A 19,195-nucleotide genomic window follows, 5' to 3' on the forward strand; every position below is an offset into this window, starting at 1 on the left:
GCTTATGTAGACAGTTTCTGTGTCCTTCCTGATCGTTACATTCGATTACCAGTAGGCTACAGTAATGATTGGAGAGCTGGGGTCAGAGAGGGAGGGAGAGAGAGGGATAGAGGGAGAGAGAGAGAGAGAGGGAGAGAGAGAGAGAGAGAGAGAGAGAGAGAGAGAGAGAGAGAGAGAGAGAGAGAGAGAGAGAGAGAGAGAGAGAGAGAGAATTTACTGCGGAAGAAATGACTGAGCAGTTTAACCTTTCAATCAGCCATCAGGAATGACCATCCAGAACAATGCCATAGAGGAGGGTTCCTATGTAGATTGTCCAACGATTACTGTAGCTAGCTATTCTGTGGGGACAGTGGCCTCTACGTGAGACAGAAACAAATGCAGAGAGAGCTCTCCTTACATAGAAGATCAGACATCAAATGGTGTCCCGGTGGCTCAGCGTGTTACGGTGCACAGTAGCGTGTAATCACAATGTCCCAGGTTGAAGTCCAGTCCGTGACATCTGTCGCACCACATCTCCATCTTCCTGACATTCTGACACAGTGTGCTGTCTAATGAATATCATTAAGAAGGCCCAGTACCCTCCACCGTTTATTCCTTATTCAGGAAAGTACTCCTGTATTTCCAGGGAAGATCCTGAGGGTATATTAGTGGGAGAACTCACATGGTGCAACTCCACCTACTGTATAGGAACATCAGGGCTGTCCGGAAACCTTGCAACAATTAAACATGCTAGAACAGAGACATGGTGGTTCTGTGGTAGTAAGACCCTCTACCCCACGCATCCGGAAAATTGGGCCGGTACATAATACACCCCTGTTCGATTAGTTCTACCATTCTATGCTCTGCCCTACACGGCTGAGGAATTAATGTCCTCGGCTGACGGATCCAGAATCCAAGGCTCACACAGCTATAAGAGGTCTGCCCCTAGTGGTTCCTTTGATAAAAGTGTCTATTTTGACTCAATAGAGAGGTGTAGTCTGAGGTCACTGGTTGTTCCACCCGTATAGGGATTTATCATTGGGAAAATGGATTATCGGCTATTGTAACAATTCTGCCGTATGAACATTGGCAAGCTTTCCATTTTTGCACAAAATGAGTTCCCTTCTACCACTAACATTATTGTTTAAGCATTTTTGGTTGAAATAAAGGTAGTTATAAGGTTTTTAATTTGTCGTAAAAAAAAAAAAACTACATTTACCAGTAGGCAGCCTGTTGTTCAGTAGCCAGTAGACAGCCTGTTAGGCTGTCGCCAAAGAACGTCACGGCAAGATTGATTGATTGATTGATTGATTGATTGATTGATTGATTGAAAACTTTATTAACAGATTGCAGAATGGGTACAGTACAGCTCAATACATACAATTGTTAAGGGGATGCAGACCAGAGAAAGACTTTCGTCTTGTTTACATCAGGGTACCCCATTTTCAATTCATCATAACATATATGACATACACGACATACAGATAGACAGTACTGCTACATCTATACATTTATGACATACCATATTTGCAAATACAGTACTGTTTGTGATACAAAAAGAGTCCAGAAAAGAGAGTATATACATTTGATGTAGAAACTGTACATTGGAGGAGGTTTGGTAGGTGGGGTGGGGTTGGGTGGGGGGGGGGGGGGACTGTACATTTGAGGGTTTGGGTGGGAGGGGTGGGTGGGGGACACTGTACAACTGTACAAGCAAAACTATACATTGGAATATTCACAAAACCATACTTGGTAATTTACTGTACATTGGAGGACATTTACAGGGGTCAGTTTCGAATTGCAGTCTCCCGTAGGTGTTCTTTGAGAGTAGTTTTGAAAGTAGGTAGTGATTCACATTCCTTTACAGCTTTGGGTAGGGCATTCTACATTGATGTGGCATAATTGCGAAACGTGTTTAGTCCCTTGTTTGAGCCGTATCTGGGTTTAACATGATTTGTGGAGCTCCCTCTGGTGTTGTGATCGTGGTATTCACTGACCTTTGGGAAGTATTTTGACATGTACATGGGTACCTTGGTTGTGTAGTGTATCTTGTAGACCAGGCCCATTGCAAGTCGCTGTACTCTGTCGTCTACTCTAAGCCATCCTAGGTAGTCAAAGTGGGCAGGGGTGAGGTGGGTTCTAGGAGTAAGGTCAAGCAGTAGTCTGAGATGTTTGTAATTTTGTTTTTAGCGCCTTTGAGGTGCTTTGGTACCATGAGGTGCAAGCATAGTCGTAGTACCCTTGAATGAGTGCTCCTGCCAGAGTCTTCAGGGTATTCTTGTTTACCAGAGAGGAGATCCGGTACAAGAATCGAGTTTGTTGGTTGACTTTTTTTATTACATTGGATGCCATTTTGGAAGATTTGCCTCTAGGATGGAACCCACCAGGTAGGTAATTTCTTCTTTCCTTGTGACAATATTGTCACCCACTGTAACTGAGAAGCTGTCGGTCTTGTTGAGTTTGTTATTTGAACCGAAGAGAATGGACTCTGTTTTGACCATGTGTAATGATAGTTTGTTATCAGCGAGCCATATGCAGATTTTGCCTAGTTCCGAGCTGAGGGTTTTTTCAACCTGTAACTTGTTCTTGTCAGAGACCAGCAGGGCTGAGTCGTCCGCAAACAGGAACAAGTTGCAGTCACAAGCTGACGACATGTCATTTGCATAAATTAGGAACAGTAGCGGTCCTAGTATGCTTCCTTGTGGAACAACACAGCTCACTGGGAGGGGGGGGGGATAGGGTACCATTTACCTCCACCATCTGTTCTCTCCTCTCCAGGTAGGATTGCATCCATCTCACTGATAGAGTATCAAAACCAATTGCTTTTAGCTTGTCAATCAGAATGGTATGATTGACAGTGTCGAAGGCCTTTTGTAGGTCCAGCATGACCATGCCACAGTATTTGCCCGCGTCCACCTCTTGTTTTATGTTGTCGTTTAAATAGAGAAGGCATGTGTCAGTGGAGTGGGATGTTCTGAAGCCAGATTGGAATTCGTAGATTAGATTTTTTTCCGCGAGATACTTTTCGACCTATTCGTATACTATTTTTTCCATGACTTTCGAGATCGAGGTAAGGATAGAAACAGGGCAGTAGGTGTTACTCTCGCAATTCTGAAGTCCTTGGGGACGTGTCCCTGTTTTATGGAGAGGTTTATTATGTGTGTGATGACTGGGGTGATGGCGGCTGCTGAGTCTCTGAGGAATTTGGAGGAGATGTTGTCATGGCCAGTGGCCTTGTTCGGTTGGAGAGCGCTCAGTTTTTTTAGTACCTCATCTGTTGTTACCATTTCCAGTTTTAAGTCGTCTTTGTGGACCCCTAGGTTCTTGTAGTATGATATCAAGCTAGCTAGCTAGCTAACGTTAAGATTACCTAGCTAAACTTACTAGACGTTAGCAATGTCTACTGTCGTGAACCATTTTAAATTGGGGCATGTAGAGGAGTTTCGGGAACGAGTATAATGTGCAGGTCCTCTTATCAGACCTGTGGGGCAAGCACTGCACATGCATCATCAAATAGTCAAGTAGTGATAGAGATAAATGGCTATGATCACCGGAGCACTAGTGTTGGGTGAAACAGATACTAGCCACAGATTCAGGGTCAGTTATTTTCCCATTGTACGAATTGTTAAGCTTATGGAATGTAAGGGAAATCTGATCCTAGGTATGTGACTACAGGCAGTAGGCTACGCTGTGGTGACGTCAGTCAGCAGCGCCAAATAGCAGTGTAGTTTCCCAGTGAAGGAAAACATAAACGTTGTTATTTTGCTACCTTTACGATTAATTGCGAATATTTTCATGTTGAGCTATAGATTGTGGATAAATACGCACAGAAAGGTACACCATGCCAACGTTAATGCTTTATTTATCTAAAATGAGCCGATTTAGAAATGGTCAATGGGGAAATACATTAAGTGGAACAGAGGGTGGAACAGGAAAAAACGAAAATGACGTAAGCACTACACCTCCCTATAGGGGCACCTCGTGGAGTACCCGATGAGTTCAATGCTAGGGACACCGTTCTAGCAGGGTTTGAATACATTTTCATCTGGCCTACAGTTAACAAAAATATTGATTGGATCAATTACATTTACTATAATAACCAACAATGATTACTTAAACATACTAGAAAAGCCGGCAAGGGGCTCATGAAGCAGTTGGACAAAACCGGCCTCATGACTTGGCAGAATAGGATGGCCCTAGATATGATTCTGGCAGAGAGGGTGCAGTTCTCTATGCTGCACTTTCATCCCCAATAACACCTCCCCGGACGGTTCTTTGGCCAGAGCCTTAGAAAGTCTAACTGCCGTGAGCCAGGAGCTTGCTGAAGACAGTGGAGTTGAACATCTCTTCGGAGGATAATTAAATAAATGGTTCGGATAATACAAAGCCCTGTTTATCAGCATGTTTAGGTCTCTCGCTGTTATGGTTACCATTTTCGTACTGGTGGGGTGCTGTTGCATTCCCTGCATGTGCACTCTCACCAACAGACTAATTACTACGGCACTAAGCAAAGAAAAAGAGGCTGGTCTGCTGTTGTCCGGGAGGTTGAGGTGGAAAGCGAAGGGGAAGACAGTGATAGCTATTATGAACCTCTATCTCGAATGTTATGTGTATTGACCTTTTACTGCTATGTAACAGGGTTTGGATCAGTTGTAACAGTATGAGAGTACGCCAGATGGGAAGTGAATAAAGGCAGATTGTATGCATGTAGTGTATGAAATGGGTTAATAATAATAAATTAAATCTTACATTTTCTGAGTAACAACGATATTGCTCACATAAGGCCGATGGTTCCAGCGATAAGAAGATTTTTTCCTCATGTTTATTTGTATTACTATATTTTGTATGTGCTACGCAAAGAAGGGATGGAGTATTACACTCCCAGGCATGGCATGCCTTTTCCACAAACCTTTCCCGTGTTTTTTGATGATTTATTACATATGACAAATGCATATTATTTTCATACTGCAGATGTGTTTTTGTGTTTTAATAAGCAAAGTATACGTTTTATACTGCAGATGTATTATACGGGTGTACTATTGATGCTTTTGTTGATGTGTTATTGCAACCGTGTATAATTGCTAACTAGAAATGTATAAGAAAATATAAATGTATAAATCCTCCCCCCTGACCGACCTTTCCATCACAGTCTAGAATGCAGCTGTGACCGTGTCCCCGACCGCCAAGAACCTTGGTGTTGTCCTCGACGACCAGTTGAACTTCTCCGCTCACATCACAGCGACAACCAGAACCTGCAGATTCCTCCTGAGCAACGTCAGAAGGATCTGCCCCTTCCTAACAAAAGAAGCCACCCAACTCCTCGTCCAATCAACAGTCATCTCCCACCTTGACTACTGCAACACACTGCTTGCTGGCCTTCCGACCACTGCCACCAAGCCTCATTCAGAACGCAGCAGCCCGCCTGATCTCCAACCTACCAAAGTCAGTCCATGTTACCCCACTTCTTAGGGACCTGCACTGGCTCCGCATTGGCACACGAATACGCTTCAAGGCCCTCGACCTGGCATATTGTGCGGCGAAGGGAACGGCTCCCGCCTACCTCCGGTCAATGGTCTCTAACTACACACCTTCAAGACCTCTACGCTCTGCATCTTCTACTAAGACCTACTCCTATCCGAGCTCCGGGAGGGTCATCAAAGAGAAGCCGCCTATTCTCAGTCCTTGCCCCACAATGGTGGAACGAACTTCCCACCACAGTTAGGACAGCCGATCTTTCGCCGTCGACTAAAGACACACTTCTTCAAAAAATATCCACTTTTTCCTCCCCTTTTTCTATTTTTCTCCCATCCCAATTCCACTGTGCCAATTCTCCCTTCCCCTGTCTTTAATGTTGCTCGCATATGCCCCCCACTGGCCGGTTGTAGGGAGGATAGAAGCCTTGCATCACGTGTCCCCTCCGATACACAAGGAGGCAGCCTGTCACATCTTTTCACCTGCCAGCGCGGACTCTCATTGGCGAGGTGTAACGTGTGGGAGGCTCACACTACCCCCGCCATTTTCCTGTCTCTGCTGTGCAGGCGTCCCCAACCGACATGTAGGAGTTGCTGTCCACAACGTCCAGATTACCACCCATCGACTTCCACCCGCTAACTCTGCCAATTGAGTTAGTATGACGGCTGGCCCAAGCCGGAGGCAACGCCGACAGCCGGAGTCGAACCTGGTGTCTCTTGCGTTGGTGACGAGTGCAATGTCCGCTGCGCCACCCAGCCGCGCTTAATTCAAACAATATCTGAAATTTAAAAAGAAATATTAAAAACCTAACTAACCTTACTAACCTTAATGCACTTGTCCTAATATACTAACCTACCCCACTCAACACTTTTATGAACATTGTTACTCAGCTGATAGAGTTGTGCCCTTCCTGATGACTTGTCATACAGAACTTATAAGTCGCTTTGGATAAAAGCATCAGCTAAATGACTAAATGTAAATGTAAATGCTCCTAGTATTATTAAACTTCTTGACCCTTCCTTGTTTCTGCTCCTAGTATTATAACACTACCTGACCCCTGCTAGTTTGTCTTCTCCTAGTATTATAACATTGCTTGTCCCCTCCTTGTTTTCTGCTCCTAGTATTATAACACTACTTGTCCCCTCCTTGTTTTCTGCTCCTAGTATTATAACACTGCTTGTCCCCTCCTTGTTTTCTGCTCCTAGTATTATAACACTGCTTGTCCCCTCCTTGTTTTCTGCTTCTAGTATTATAACACTACCTGAGCCCTACTTGACCCCTCCTTTGTTTTATGTTCCTAGTAGTATAACAATACTTGACCCCTCCTGGTTTTCTGCTTCTAGTATTAATAAAATACTCGACCCCTCCTTGTTTTCTGCTCCTTGTATTATATCACTACTCGACCCCTCCTTGTTTTCTGCTCCTAGTATTATAACACTACTCGACCCCTCCTTGTTTTCTGCTCCTAGTAGTATAACAATACTTGACCCCTCCTGGTTTTCTGCTCCTAGTATTAATACAATACTTGACCCCTCCTTGTTTTCTGCTCCTAGTATTAATAAAATACTCGACCCTCCTTGTTTTCTGCTCCTAGTATTATAACACTGCTTGACCCCTCCTTGTTTTCTGCTCCTAGTATTATATCACTACTCGACCCCTCCTTGTTTTCTGCTCCTAGTATTATAACACTACCTGAGCCCTACTTGACCCCTCCTTTGTTTTATGTTCCTAGTAGTATAACGATAGGTTATGACTATAACCAAGTTCTGTTAATAGTGGTGACGCTCGGCGTCACTCATGCACTATCCTTGCATATGTGCACGCGCACTGAATAAAATTCCACAATGTACCTTCATCCCAGTATTCGTCTGACCACACCCCTCGTTAGCTTACCTTCATAAGCAGGTGTGTGGTCACCTGCTCTCCTCCTTCCCAAGCTTTCACCACAAGGTGAGATCAAGGGCTGCAGCGGCGTCGGACGCCGAGCGCCACCACTATTAACAGAACCTATCGTTCTGTATTCATAGTGGCTCCGCTCGGCGTCACTCAGGCACAAGGGAGGGCGAGCGGGAGCCACCGGCCGACAAATACACCCCGCTGAAGGCCCCCCACAACCATCAGAACAGGGAGGGCCGAGCCCCCCCGACCCCCCCTAATGGAGGGCACCCCCCCTATTGGAGGTTTCCCGGGAGGGCGACGGACCCGACCGTGCGAAGAGGCACTCAAGCAACTCAACGCACAGGGTGAGCAGACCGTGGCCTGACCCCACGACTACACACACTCACAACGCGCATGGCACCCGGGAACGAACGGAGGGAACAACCTCGTTACTGCCCCCAGAATCACGGGGTCAAGGGCAAACCCAACCCCGTGGCAAGGCCGTAGCAGCGGAGCGCGAAGGAAGGCCCAGACCCACCAAAGGGACTGGACCCCCTGGAACGGGGGCCCGGAGAAGTCCATGATGCCAGCATCAAGACCCCACCAGGTGGGCACTTAGTGACCCCGCCCCCCACATCGCCAGCGTATTCGGACAAAGGCCCCTCAGCCGAGCGGGCCCTGTCCCCCCAACAGTACACCGCCTGGCACACTGACCCTGCAGAACAGGCAGTCAGCATGGCCGTAAGCACACAAAAAAGGTTAACCAACGGAAGCAGGCAGCGCACCGGGGAAAAACCAGGCAACAGGCTGTAACCCGAGCCTGGAGCACTGCGGACGAGACAGGCGCCAAAGGAGTCAGCTGAAAACAGCCGCCCCGGCGGAAGGGGCGTATGCTGGCGTTGTTGCATGACCAAGCCTCCATTAAAAAAAAACCCACCCAGAGGGGTTGAGGCAGAGAAGGCTGACACGATTGGCAGACGTCATGAACGTGCAGGGGCACCCTCAACCGGGTAACCCGGGAGTTGACACTGCTCCAACACAAAAGGGAATCAACCACCTTGGTGTTACCCAATGCGGTGGTTGTTCCTATAACCCCTCAAGAAAAAACTCCAAAACACACCTGCGGGTATACACCGGCTATACCGCAGTACAAGTGTTTCAGTTTTCAAAAAAGGGTTAACCCAGGCCTACGGGTCGACGAAACATTACTTCGGACCGGGCCCGGCGATACGGGAAGCACAGGGTCACCAGAGGAGGTCAAAGACCACCCCAACAGGCCCCTCTTCGCCATGCGTGAGAGAGGAGCGAAAATAATGGAGAACCAGCCCCAAGCACACCGTACTTGGTATTCCCAGGCGGTCTCCCAACCAAGTACTAACCAGGACCAACCTGCGTAGCGGCCGAGATCTGCCGAGATCGAGCGTGTACAGGTTGGCATGGCCGTAAGCCATTACGACAGTGCAGAGTACAAAATGTACCCAACCAGGGTCTCCATAGCGCTTAACCCTGTGACACCCGGACCGACCTGGCATTTTCCCCCTGAAAAAGCCCAAGTCCCTCAGGGTACCAGAACAGCAGATCTGCATCCCCGGCGGACAACGGGTTTAACTGATCCGGACCAGCGTGACCAGAACCAGTCCCGTGCCCTAACCACGCCAACATGCCTACTCCAGGAGAAGGGGCAGATATGCGTGTTGATCTTAAACATGAAAAGAAGGCGCCACCCAGACGTTCGGTGCGAACCGCGCCCGGTGGCCCCCCCCCAGGGCGTGAGACCCCTCTACATATGTTCAGATCCATTCCATCATCATCCCCCAGATATGAACGAGAATCCGTCGACAACCAAAACAGGTCGTCGGAAGAGGAAAAACCTCCATCCCAGTTGCCGTTTTAACCTCAAGCAACCAAGGCGTGCCAGTCATTCGCCTGATTACAGAACACCCCGAGCTAGCACTATACGTGCGTCGGGACACAACCACATCAATGAACAGGCTATTTAGACCTGCCATTGAATCCCCAAGGCGCCCAGGGGAACGACAAGAGGGGTGTGATGCTTCCTAACTCCAACTCCTTAATAGAAAAGAAGGAAGCACCAACAGTATGTATCCCTGTCTACACAGCCGGGTGTAAAATTTTTTCACATTTTTACATCCCACCACCCTCCCATAGGGAGGAGACGGAAATCCCCAGAGAGACTTCCCACGCGAGCTGTACAGATTGAAAAGAATATATTGCACCTTGAGCCATGTAAAAGTTTGGTTTTAGGGCTCTCCGGGGAGGAGGCACTGAACCCATACACACTCAATAATCGAATTGAATCGAATACACACACAATAGAGTAGGACTCCTTCTTGAGGTTCCACTCACCTTGAAAATCTGAGGAGGAGGCACTGTACTCTGAGGAGGCTCCCTCACATGGAAGGAGAGTCCCAACTCACAGAAGGCCCGAATAGGAGCTTCGTGAGGAGGAGCCCTGACCACCCCCCGAAACAGATCCATCATATGGACCTGAACAGCACACGGAAGTCCTACCAACAGAGACGCGCACAGTGACGTACTCTATGGCGGGGGAATTTCTGCGGTGCACGCGCCCCATATATTCGTGGGACCAGGAAACTCCCCCCCCCCCCCCCTCACCCTGTAACGTGCCGAACCGCAACGTGACAGGAACCTTGAAGGACAGGTGGGTTTACCCCTGACCAACAGAAAAAAGGGGGAGAAAAGGTTACCAGTTCACCCCTTTACGACCCCACACCCATGATACGATGTAATGACAAAAAAGAGTATGATGCAGTCATAGTCGGCTCCATGAAGCGTCTAACAGCTTCACACAGCGCATGTGCCAACCTGCTATCTGATTTTTACTAAGGAAAAAACACAGAATAGAGAGGGCCCTCCAAGAGCCCCGGTACCAGACTTACACATGTGCTTCTGTGGCCAGCCCAACCCAGTTGTAGGTCACACAACACACACAATCCATTATCACCTACAAAAAATGGCAAAAACACTCTACAGAGGAACGCCGTTTTTCATAATGAGAGAATACACAATTCTCTATTAGTATCGGCCACAGGCCTTGCTAAGCACACACGAAAAAGCGACCAAACAATATTTTCTTTAGGAAAATAAAGTTTCTCAAGCGGTTAGCACAACCCCAGCAACTAAGCTAAGGGTTACATCGTATCCCTACCACACAGTGACACAATATAGTGTAACAACATGTCTGAGAGGAGGATGAAGAAGTCCCCAGGGAACCGGGGGGAAACACAACCCTCCTACTTTACCCTTAATACGGCCAGTTAAACAGGTAAACCTGTTAATATGTGAACACACTGTTCATTGTCATTACAGGCTGAGAAAAGAATCATTCTTTACTCATATGTCACTAAACATAGCTTTATAGGTTAGTTTAACCCCCTTAGTTGTGAGTACACGGTACATGAACACACAATGTGTCTCAACTAGGGATGCTCGATATAGTTTTTTTTACTGATACCGATATTCCGATATTGTCCAACTCTTAATTTCCGATACCGATATCAACCGATACCGATATATGCAGGGTTCCCCCCCCCCAAAAAACTGAATAATTTCAGGTAACTAATAATTTCACTGGATATTTATATAACAAATATTGTTATTGTTTTTTTTTTTTTTTAACCGATACCGATATTTTCCTGATATCACATTTTACTGCCGATATCGGCCGATAATATCGGTCGGCCGATAATATCGGACATCCCTAGTCTCAACACAACAAACAGATAATTTTCACATCTGTAACAATAACCCGATTTGCATGGAGACCAGTGACAAGACAATTCACACATAACTCGCGTCGTATCCTAAATGTAGTGCAGCAACACTCGTTTTGGAAAACATCGTTATTTACAAAACATTTAGAAGGGAAAGCAAGAAGAAGTGTTCAAGGTCTGGTCAGGACCTTGCCTACCGGGAGCGCAGATCAAGCGAATTGCAGTCTCTAACATGGCACCGAAGTAACACAGCCTCCTGTGTTTGACGACACGGGCAGCTCGCTGCTCCAACCCGCCGCTACGGTGCTCCTTGTTGACGCAGTCCTCGCCGGCCTGGCTCAGGGCAGGTTCGACGAACATCCTCTGTCAAAGATGACGTCGTAGTCAAGAGTGTTTAAAACATGTTATAGTCACAGCACGTTCAACAGTGTAGCATTAAGCTAACGGCCGCTTTCGGCCGATAGCAGCAAGCTAACGTTACCTAGCCTAGTAACACAACAGGCTTGGTAAACACAGCGAGCTAGCGCCGCTGCTAACAGCTGACTGGCTACACAGTAGGCCACAACTAGCACGCAAGCTAAGCAGCTATCACCTGAACTCGTACACAACGATACAACAAGTCACACTCAGACAGGCCGCCTTTCTGAAACCCTCCTCACCTTTTAAGAGAGAAGTGAAACGAGATGTTAACACAGTTTTACAACTGTGATTTTACCAACATCCGACGGAGCCAGCACAAGTCCCATAGCTGTAGCTGACTTGAACACAGATCTTCCGATAACGAACATCTATGCCCATATTTCCTCGTGAGGGTATACTCTCATTTGTATATGAAAGACGGGGCCTACTCGGTGACAGAGAAACATCCACTCGTCCAGAAACACAGGGATCACCAGTGTTACTGGTCGTGGCCCACTAGTTAACTATAATGGGCTTCAGACCAAGGTCCTCCGCCGTTGCCTAAGCTGAACAAAGGACCCTAATCTGGGGCCGGTTTCGTAAACATTGTCAGCTAACCCCCATAGCACTAACAGACAAGCGGCGCTCGCAAGCAACATTACTCACCAACCTGGAACCCACCGCTTCTCACAACAGCGGCACGTCCTACAGTCCAGCTGTATCGCTGGAGGGTTTCACCCCAACCAGCCGCAGCAAGGAAGACTGTAGTTGGGAGGCATGTAGCGGCGTGCTCCCTATACGAAAACCGGTTTTTAGAATGATCACCATCTTCCAGACACTCCAGTGACGAAGACAATATCGCCGTATTTTCTCGAAAATAGTGAGAGAGAAAATAAAGATATGATGTCAACGTATCTCTTGTTTTCCAACTCTTCTCCTACCATCACATCACGTCAAGTGGGGATCTACCGAAGGCACTTCCTTGTGGTGAAAGCGAGAAGGAGGAGAGCAGGTGACCACACACCTGCTTATGAAGGTAAGCTAACGAGGGGTGTGGTCAGACGAATACTGGGATAAAGGTACATTGTGGAATTTTATTCAGTGCGCGTGCACATATGCGAGGATAGTGCATGAGTGACGCCGAGCGGAGCCACTATGAATACAGAACAATATATGTCCCCTCCTGGTTTTCTGCTCCTAGTATTATAACACTGCTTGACCCCTCCTTGTTTTCTGCTCCTAGTATTATAACACTGCTTGACCCCTCCTTGTTTTCTGCTCCTAGTATTAATACAATACTCGACCCCTCCTTGTTTCCGCTCCTAGTATTATTAAACTGCTTGTCCCCTCCTTGTCTTCCGCTCCTAGTATTATAACACTACCTGACGCCTACTTGACCCCTCCTTTATTTTAGGTTCCTAGTAGTATAACAGTACTTGACCCCTCCTTGTTTTCGGCTCCTAGTATTAATACACTACTCAACCTTATTACACTAATTGACCGCTCCTTGTTTTTGCTCCTAGCAGAAACACGTTCTTCCCAAGGCTAATATATCAAACGCTAAGTCACCCAGGGGGAGATGGGGGTGCAACACATGCACAAACTGAGCTAGTGGAGTATTGTGGTGCCACATTGAATGGCAGCCTAATACTGACTGTTTTAACTGCATGTGTATCTATGTAATGTATGTGTTATACCCCAATTTCACACAGAACATGACCTCTCTTTAGGCTCGTTGGTTGTTCCCAGGGAGAGGTTAGTTCACGTGATAGATATAAGTCATATGATGACTGTAGCAGATGGCTGGAAATAGGGCATCCTGATTCCTCTACTGATTGAATCATGTTATGATCCGTATATCCAGTCGGCCACAAGGGACCTGTGGAGGAGACTATAGCGGCTCCTGAAGTCTCCATAATACATATTATGTTGTATGAAGTCTCCATAATACATATTATGTTGTATGAAGTCTCCATAATACATATTTATGTTGTATGAAGTCTCCATGCTACATATTATGTTGTATAAAGTCTCCATGCTACATACTATGTTGTATGAAGTCTCCATGCTACATATTATGTTGTATGAAGTATCCATGCTACATACTATGTTGTATGAAGTATCCATGCTACATACTATGTTGTATGAAGTCTCCATAATACATATTATGTTGTATGAAGTATCCATGCTACATACTATGTTGTACTGTATGAAGTCTCCATAATACATATTATGTTGTATGAAGTCTCCATGCTACATATTTATGTTGTATGAAGTCTCCATGCTACATATTATGTTGTATGCTATTTTCAGTATTACCTCTGTCAGTATGCAAAACCTGTACGCGACAGAGATTTGTATGCATATCGAAAGCACCAACATTTGAAGTGTGGAGCAGATGGTTGCAGCACGATCATTTCAATCTCACAGCAAATCGTTTCTCGTGTCAATGACAAACTGAGCCCATGTTGGAACACAAACAGATCATTGTTGGCAGAATTCACACAGCGAGCATGTGGGCGTATTGATTAAGGTAGACTAACCATGTTCCATACACAACAATGTTGCGTACAGATGACCTCATCCCGCTGATAGTTAAATCAAAACGTATGGGTTGTGGATAAAATTTAATTTCATGCTCGGACCGAGGACAAGACACACAAGGCATTAAGTCTCATCAAGATTGGAGTGAGTTTGTGAAGTGCACCCAATCTGTTCCAAAAAGATCAGTGACAATGTGGAGGCGTGTTCCAAGAGCGAATCTGTATTTATATGAACCCTTTCACTACCACACTACAGACGGTTAACCGGTAGTGAAAGATTAACCTTCTGTAGTGTGGTTGTGAAAGGGTTAACCATTTGGTAGTGTGGTAGTGAAAGGGTTAAATGTGTGCTTCTTACAGCCTGTGTAAAACAATTACGTTTCATTAATGATTTCATTAGTACTTTCTCTCTCACTCCCCCCCTCTCTCCCCTTCTCTCTCTCTCTCTCCCTCTCCCCCTCTTTCTCTCCCTATCCCTCCCCCCCCCCCCTTTCCCTCTTTCTTACCTCAGTGTCCTGGTCGGCCTGGTCTCTCATGTGGATGAAGGCCTGTAACTCCCCGTCTGCGTCCTCCTGGCCTGCCGTGGAGGTACCCGTCCTCTGCTGGCTGCTCCAGACCCTCCAGGGGCTGCCCTGGTCTGGGTCACTGTCACTGGACTCACTGAAGACTGACACTTGCCTCTGAGCTGGAGGTTTGGAAGTCTTCATACTGGGGAGAGACACACAGAAAGATCCCCTTCAGACACCCTTAAAGGTCTCCAACTGAGTTGTATAAACAGCTCGCTTTTGTTTATATTCACATTTCCACCCAAATAGACAGAGTTTTATAGTGGTGGTCTATGATGTACAAGCTGAATACATTTCCTACATCATATAATAATAATAATAATAATAATAATAATAATAATAATAATAATAATAATAATAATAATAATAATAATAATAATAATAATAATAATAATAATAATAATAATAATAATAATAATAATAATAATAATAATAATAATAATAATAATAATAATAATAATAATAATAATAATAATAATAATAATAATAATAATAATAATAATAATAATAATAATAATCATCAAATGTATTTGTATAGCACCTTTCATACAAGAATTGCAGCTCAAAGTGCTTCACAGCAATACAAAAATACTGCTTGTGTGTGCTCGTGGTGTGCTTGTGTGTACTCGTGCACGGGTTTGTGTGTACTCTTGGTGTGCTTGTGTGTACTCTTGGTGTGCTTGTGTGTACTCTTGGTGTGCTTGTGTGTACTCGTGCACGTGTTTGTGTGTACTCTTGGTGTGCTTGTGTGTGCTCGTGGTGTGCTTGTGTGTACTCGTGCACGTGTTTGTGTGTACTCTTGGAGTGCTTGTGTGTACTCTTGGTGTGCTTGTGTGTACTCTTGGTGTGCTTGTGTGTGCTTGTGTGTACTCTTGGTGTGCTTGTGTGTACTCTTGGTGTGCTTGTGTGTGCTTGTGCACATGTTTGTGTGTACTCTTGGTGTGCTTGTGCACATGTTTGTGTGTAGTCTTGGTGTGCTTGTGTGTGCTCGTGGTGTTTTTGTGTGTTGTCTTGGTGAGCTTGTGCACGTGTTTGTGTGTGCTCGGGTTGTGCTTGTGTGTACTCTTGGTGTGCTTGTGTGTACTTGTGCACGTGTTTGTGTGTACTCATGTGCCTGCTGGAAGAAAATGATTTTTCACCTACTATACGCTTTAGCATCAACTACTGGTGAGAAACTCCATTGGATACCTTTAAAAAATCGATATTGAATAACAATTTGTATAAATATGTTTTTTCAACCAAATTGTTCAATAAACCACTGAAAATGTCTTAGCAGCATCTCCAGACCTTTACCCTCATTGAGATGCAAGGATGTATCAATATGCAAATTCAAAACAAGCACCCACTGAAATGTACCAGTAATTCCATGTCAGCAGATCATCCAAAGCACCGTCCTGCTACACACTGGCACACTTCCAGTAGACTTAGCATGGAGTTAGGAAATGTCAGTCAGTGCCTTTCAGATAATCGACTGTCTAGTGTCTATCCATATAGGAAAAACAGACTCTATTTGATTTTCTACTTCAAGGAAATAGAAAAACCAGGAAGGGTTCAAGGTACAGTTATATTAGCTCAGTTGTCACCAGTACTAAATCAGTGGTGTATCTATGGTGTACTTTAGACAACACACTCTCAGGGGAAAGCATGTCTAAAAAGGTAATAGTAAAAGTTAACCTCAGAATAAAATGTCTTGCAAGATATTCTAAATACCTGGACAGGAAAGCTCTTAGAGCACTTGCAGGGGCGTTAGTTCAGTGCCATGCTTGACTATGACTATGCTTGCTTGTCCTGGTATGACGGTTCCCCCAGCAACATGAAAATCTTACTTCAAACTGCCCAGAACAAGCTAGTTAGGATAGTCCTGCAGCTCCCCACTTGCGCACATTTAGACCAGCCCCACTTCAACAGCCTAGGGTGGCTCAGGGTGGACACAATAGTATCAATGATGAAATTATTAAGATTAAGTACTTGCATTTTATCATGTATCCCTTGGATGATGTCTCTAATCGACAATAAAATCAATCAATCAATCAATCAATCAATCAATCAATCAATCAATCAATCAAGCCCTCTCCAACGTGTGGCTTCTGAATCTTCACATGGACCTCTTTCCCATGCAGAAGTCTCAGAAGATTAAGTTATCTTTCTGACTAGTTAAGGAAGGGCATGTTATAGGACAGAATACATTCAGTAATCTTTTATTTTTTAACATGGTTACTTTCAGGAAGTGGACTTATACTTGTATTGTAATGTTACTCCCAAACATTACAATAAAAGGCGGGACTTCTCTACAACCACAACAATCATGGAAGCAGCCAATTGAAACCCCCATACAGACACTGTGCCTTTCAAGTGTAGGTAGATTAATTGTTTACTTGTCACGTGTATGTAACGCCCAATCAAGTTAGATGCTGCATATTGCTACTGTTGATACTAATAACATACAATGTGAGTTTTATTTCCATGACATAGGGCGGGACAAAAACAGAACTTCCCTACTGCAGTAAGAGCTGATGTTTGACCTGCTGGGTGAACCTACTGAACAGTAGGTTCTAAAAGCATAGTGTGGGTAGTAGCTTTTGTCTGATTGTGTAGGTACTGACAGTAGTGGGGTTAGTAACGTTAGGTTATGACTATAACCAAGTTCTGTTAGTTAGGGGCGACGCTTGGCATCACCTTCTGCACTATCTCGCGTACGTGCACGCGCACTGAATAAATTCCACAAATGTACCTCTAATACCAGTATTAGTCTGACCACACCCCTCATCAGCTTACCTTCATAAGCAGGTGTGTGGTCACCTGCTCTCCTCCTTCCCAAGCTTTCACCACAAGGTGAGGTCAAGGGCTGCAGCGGCCGTCTGATGCCAAGCGTCGCCCCTAACTAACAGAACTTGGTTATAGTCATAACCTAACGTTCTGTATCGTTAAGGGGCTCAGCTTGGCATCACCTTCTGCACAAGGGAGGCCAAGCGGAGCCGCTGGCTGACAAATACACCCCGCTGACAGCCCCCCACAACCATCAGAACAGGGAGGGCCGAGCCCCCCCGACCCCCCCTAATGGCGGGTAGCCCCCCTATTAGGGGCTTCACGGGAAGGCGACGGACCCGACCGTGCGAAGAGGCACTCAAGCAACTCAACGCACAGGGTGAGCAGACCGTGGCTTGACCCCACGACTACACACACGCACAACCCGCATGCCACCCGGGAACGAACGGAGGAACAACCTCGTTACTGCCCCCAGAATCACGGGGTCAAGAGCAAACCCAACCCCGTGGCAAGGCCGTAGCAGCGGAGCACGAAGGAAGACCCAGATCCACCAAAGGACCGGGCTCCCTGGAATGGGGGCCCGGAGAAGTCCATGATGCCAGCATCAAGACTCCACCAGGGGGGCACCTAGTGACCCCGCCCCCCACATCGCCAGCGTATCCGGACAAGGGGCCGATAGGCAGACAGCACGGTTAAACACACAAGAGGTAATCAACGGAAGCAGGCAGCGCACCGGGGAAAGACCAGGCAACAGGCTGTCAACCCAAGCCTGGAAAAACTGCGGACGAGGCAGGCGCCAGAAAGGACAGCTGAACAGCCGTCCCGGCGGAAGGGGCGTATGCTGGCGTTGTCGCATAACCAAGCTTTCAAACAGCACGTCAGAAGTGGGATCCGTAGACCACTCGACCCCTGACAGCTGCCCACAGAAAAGCCCATACGATCGGCAGACGTCATGAACGTGCAGGGGCACCCTCAACCGGAGAACCGGGAGTTGACACTGCAGCAACACACCAGAGAACCAACCACCCAGGCATCACCCCATGCAATGGTTGGTCCCATAACCCCTCAGGAAAGAACCCCGAAACACACCTGCGGCACCGCCGCAGCCCGCGTTCCGGTTCCCAACAGGGCTATCCCGGGCCTACGGGTCAACGAGCATCACCCCGGACCGGGCCCGGTGATACGGGGAGCACAGGATCCCAAAGGAGGTTAACCCCACCCAACAGGCTCCTCAGCGCCAAAAACGCAAGAGAAGAGCGTAATATGGAAGACCAGCCCCAGCACCCCGCACTCGGTATTCCCAGGAGGTCACCCAACAAGTACCAACCAAGACCAACCCATACAGCGGCCGAGATCCGACGAGATCGGACGCGTACAGGTCGGCACGGCCGTAAGCCATTACGACAGTGCAGAATACAACGCACCCAACAAGGGTCCCATAACGCTCAACCCTGTGACACCCGGATCGACCTAGCATTTTTCCCCCTGAAAAAACCCCAAGTCCCTCAGGGTACCAGAACAGCAGATCTGCATCCCCAGCGGACAACGGGTGCACTGATCTGGACCAGCGCGACCAGAACCAGTCCCGTGCCCTAATCACGCCGACCTGCCAACCCCAGGAGAAGGGGCAGATATGCGCGTTTGTTATGTTCCCAACATAAAAAAGAAGGCGCCACCCAGACGTGTCGGTATGAACCGCGTCCGGCGGCCCTTCCCCAAGACCCTTCCCCATATGTCCAGACCCATTCCGTCATCATCCCCTGACATGAACGGGAACCCATCGACAACACACAGGATGTCGGAAGAGGAAAAAACCCCCATCCCAATTGCTCCATAA

This window comes from Notolepis coatsorum (assembly GCF_963971535.1).
Source record: "Notolepis coatsorum genome assembly, chromosome: 5".
Lineage (NCBI taxonomy): Eukaryota > Metazoa > Chordata > Actinopteri > Aulopiformes > Paralepididae > Notolepis > Notolepis coatsorum.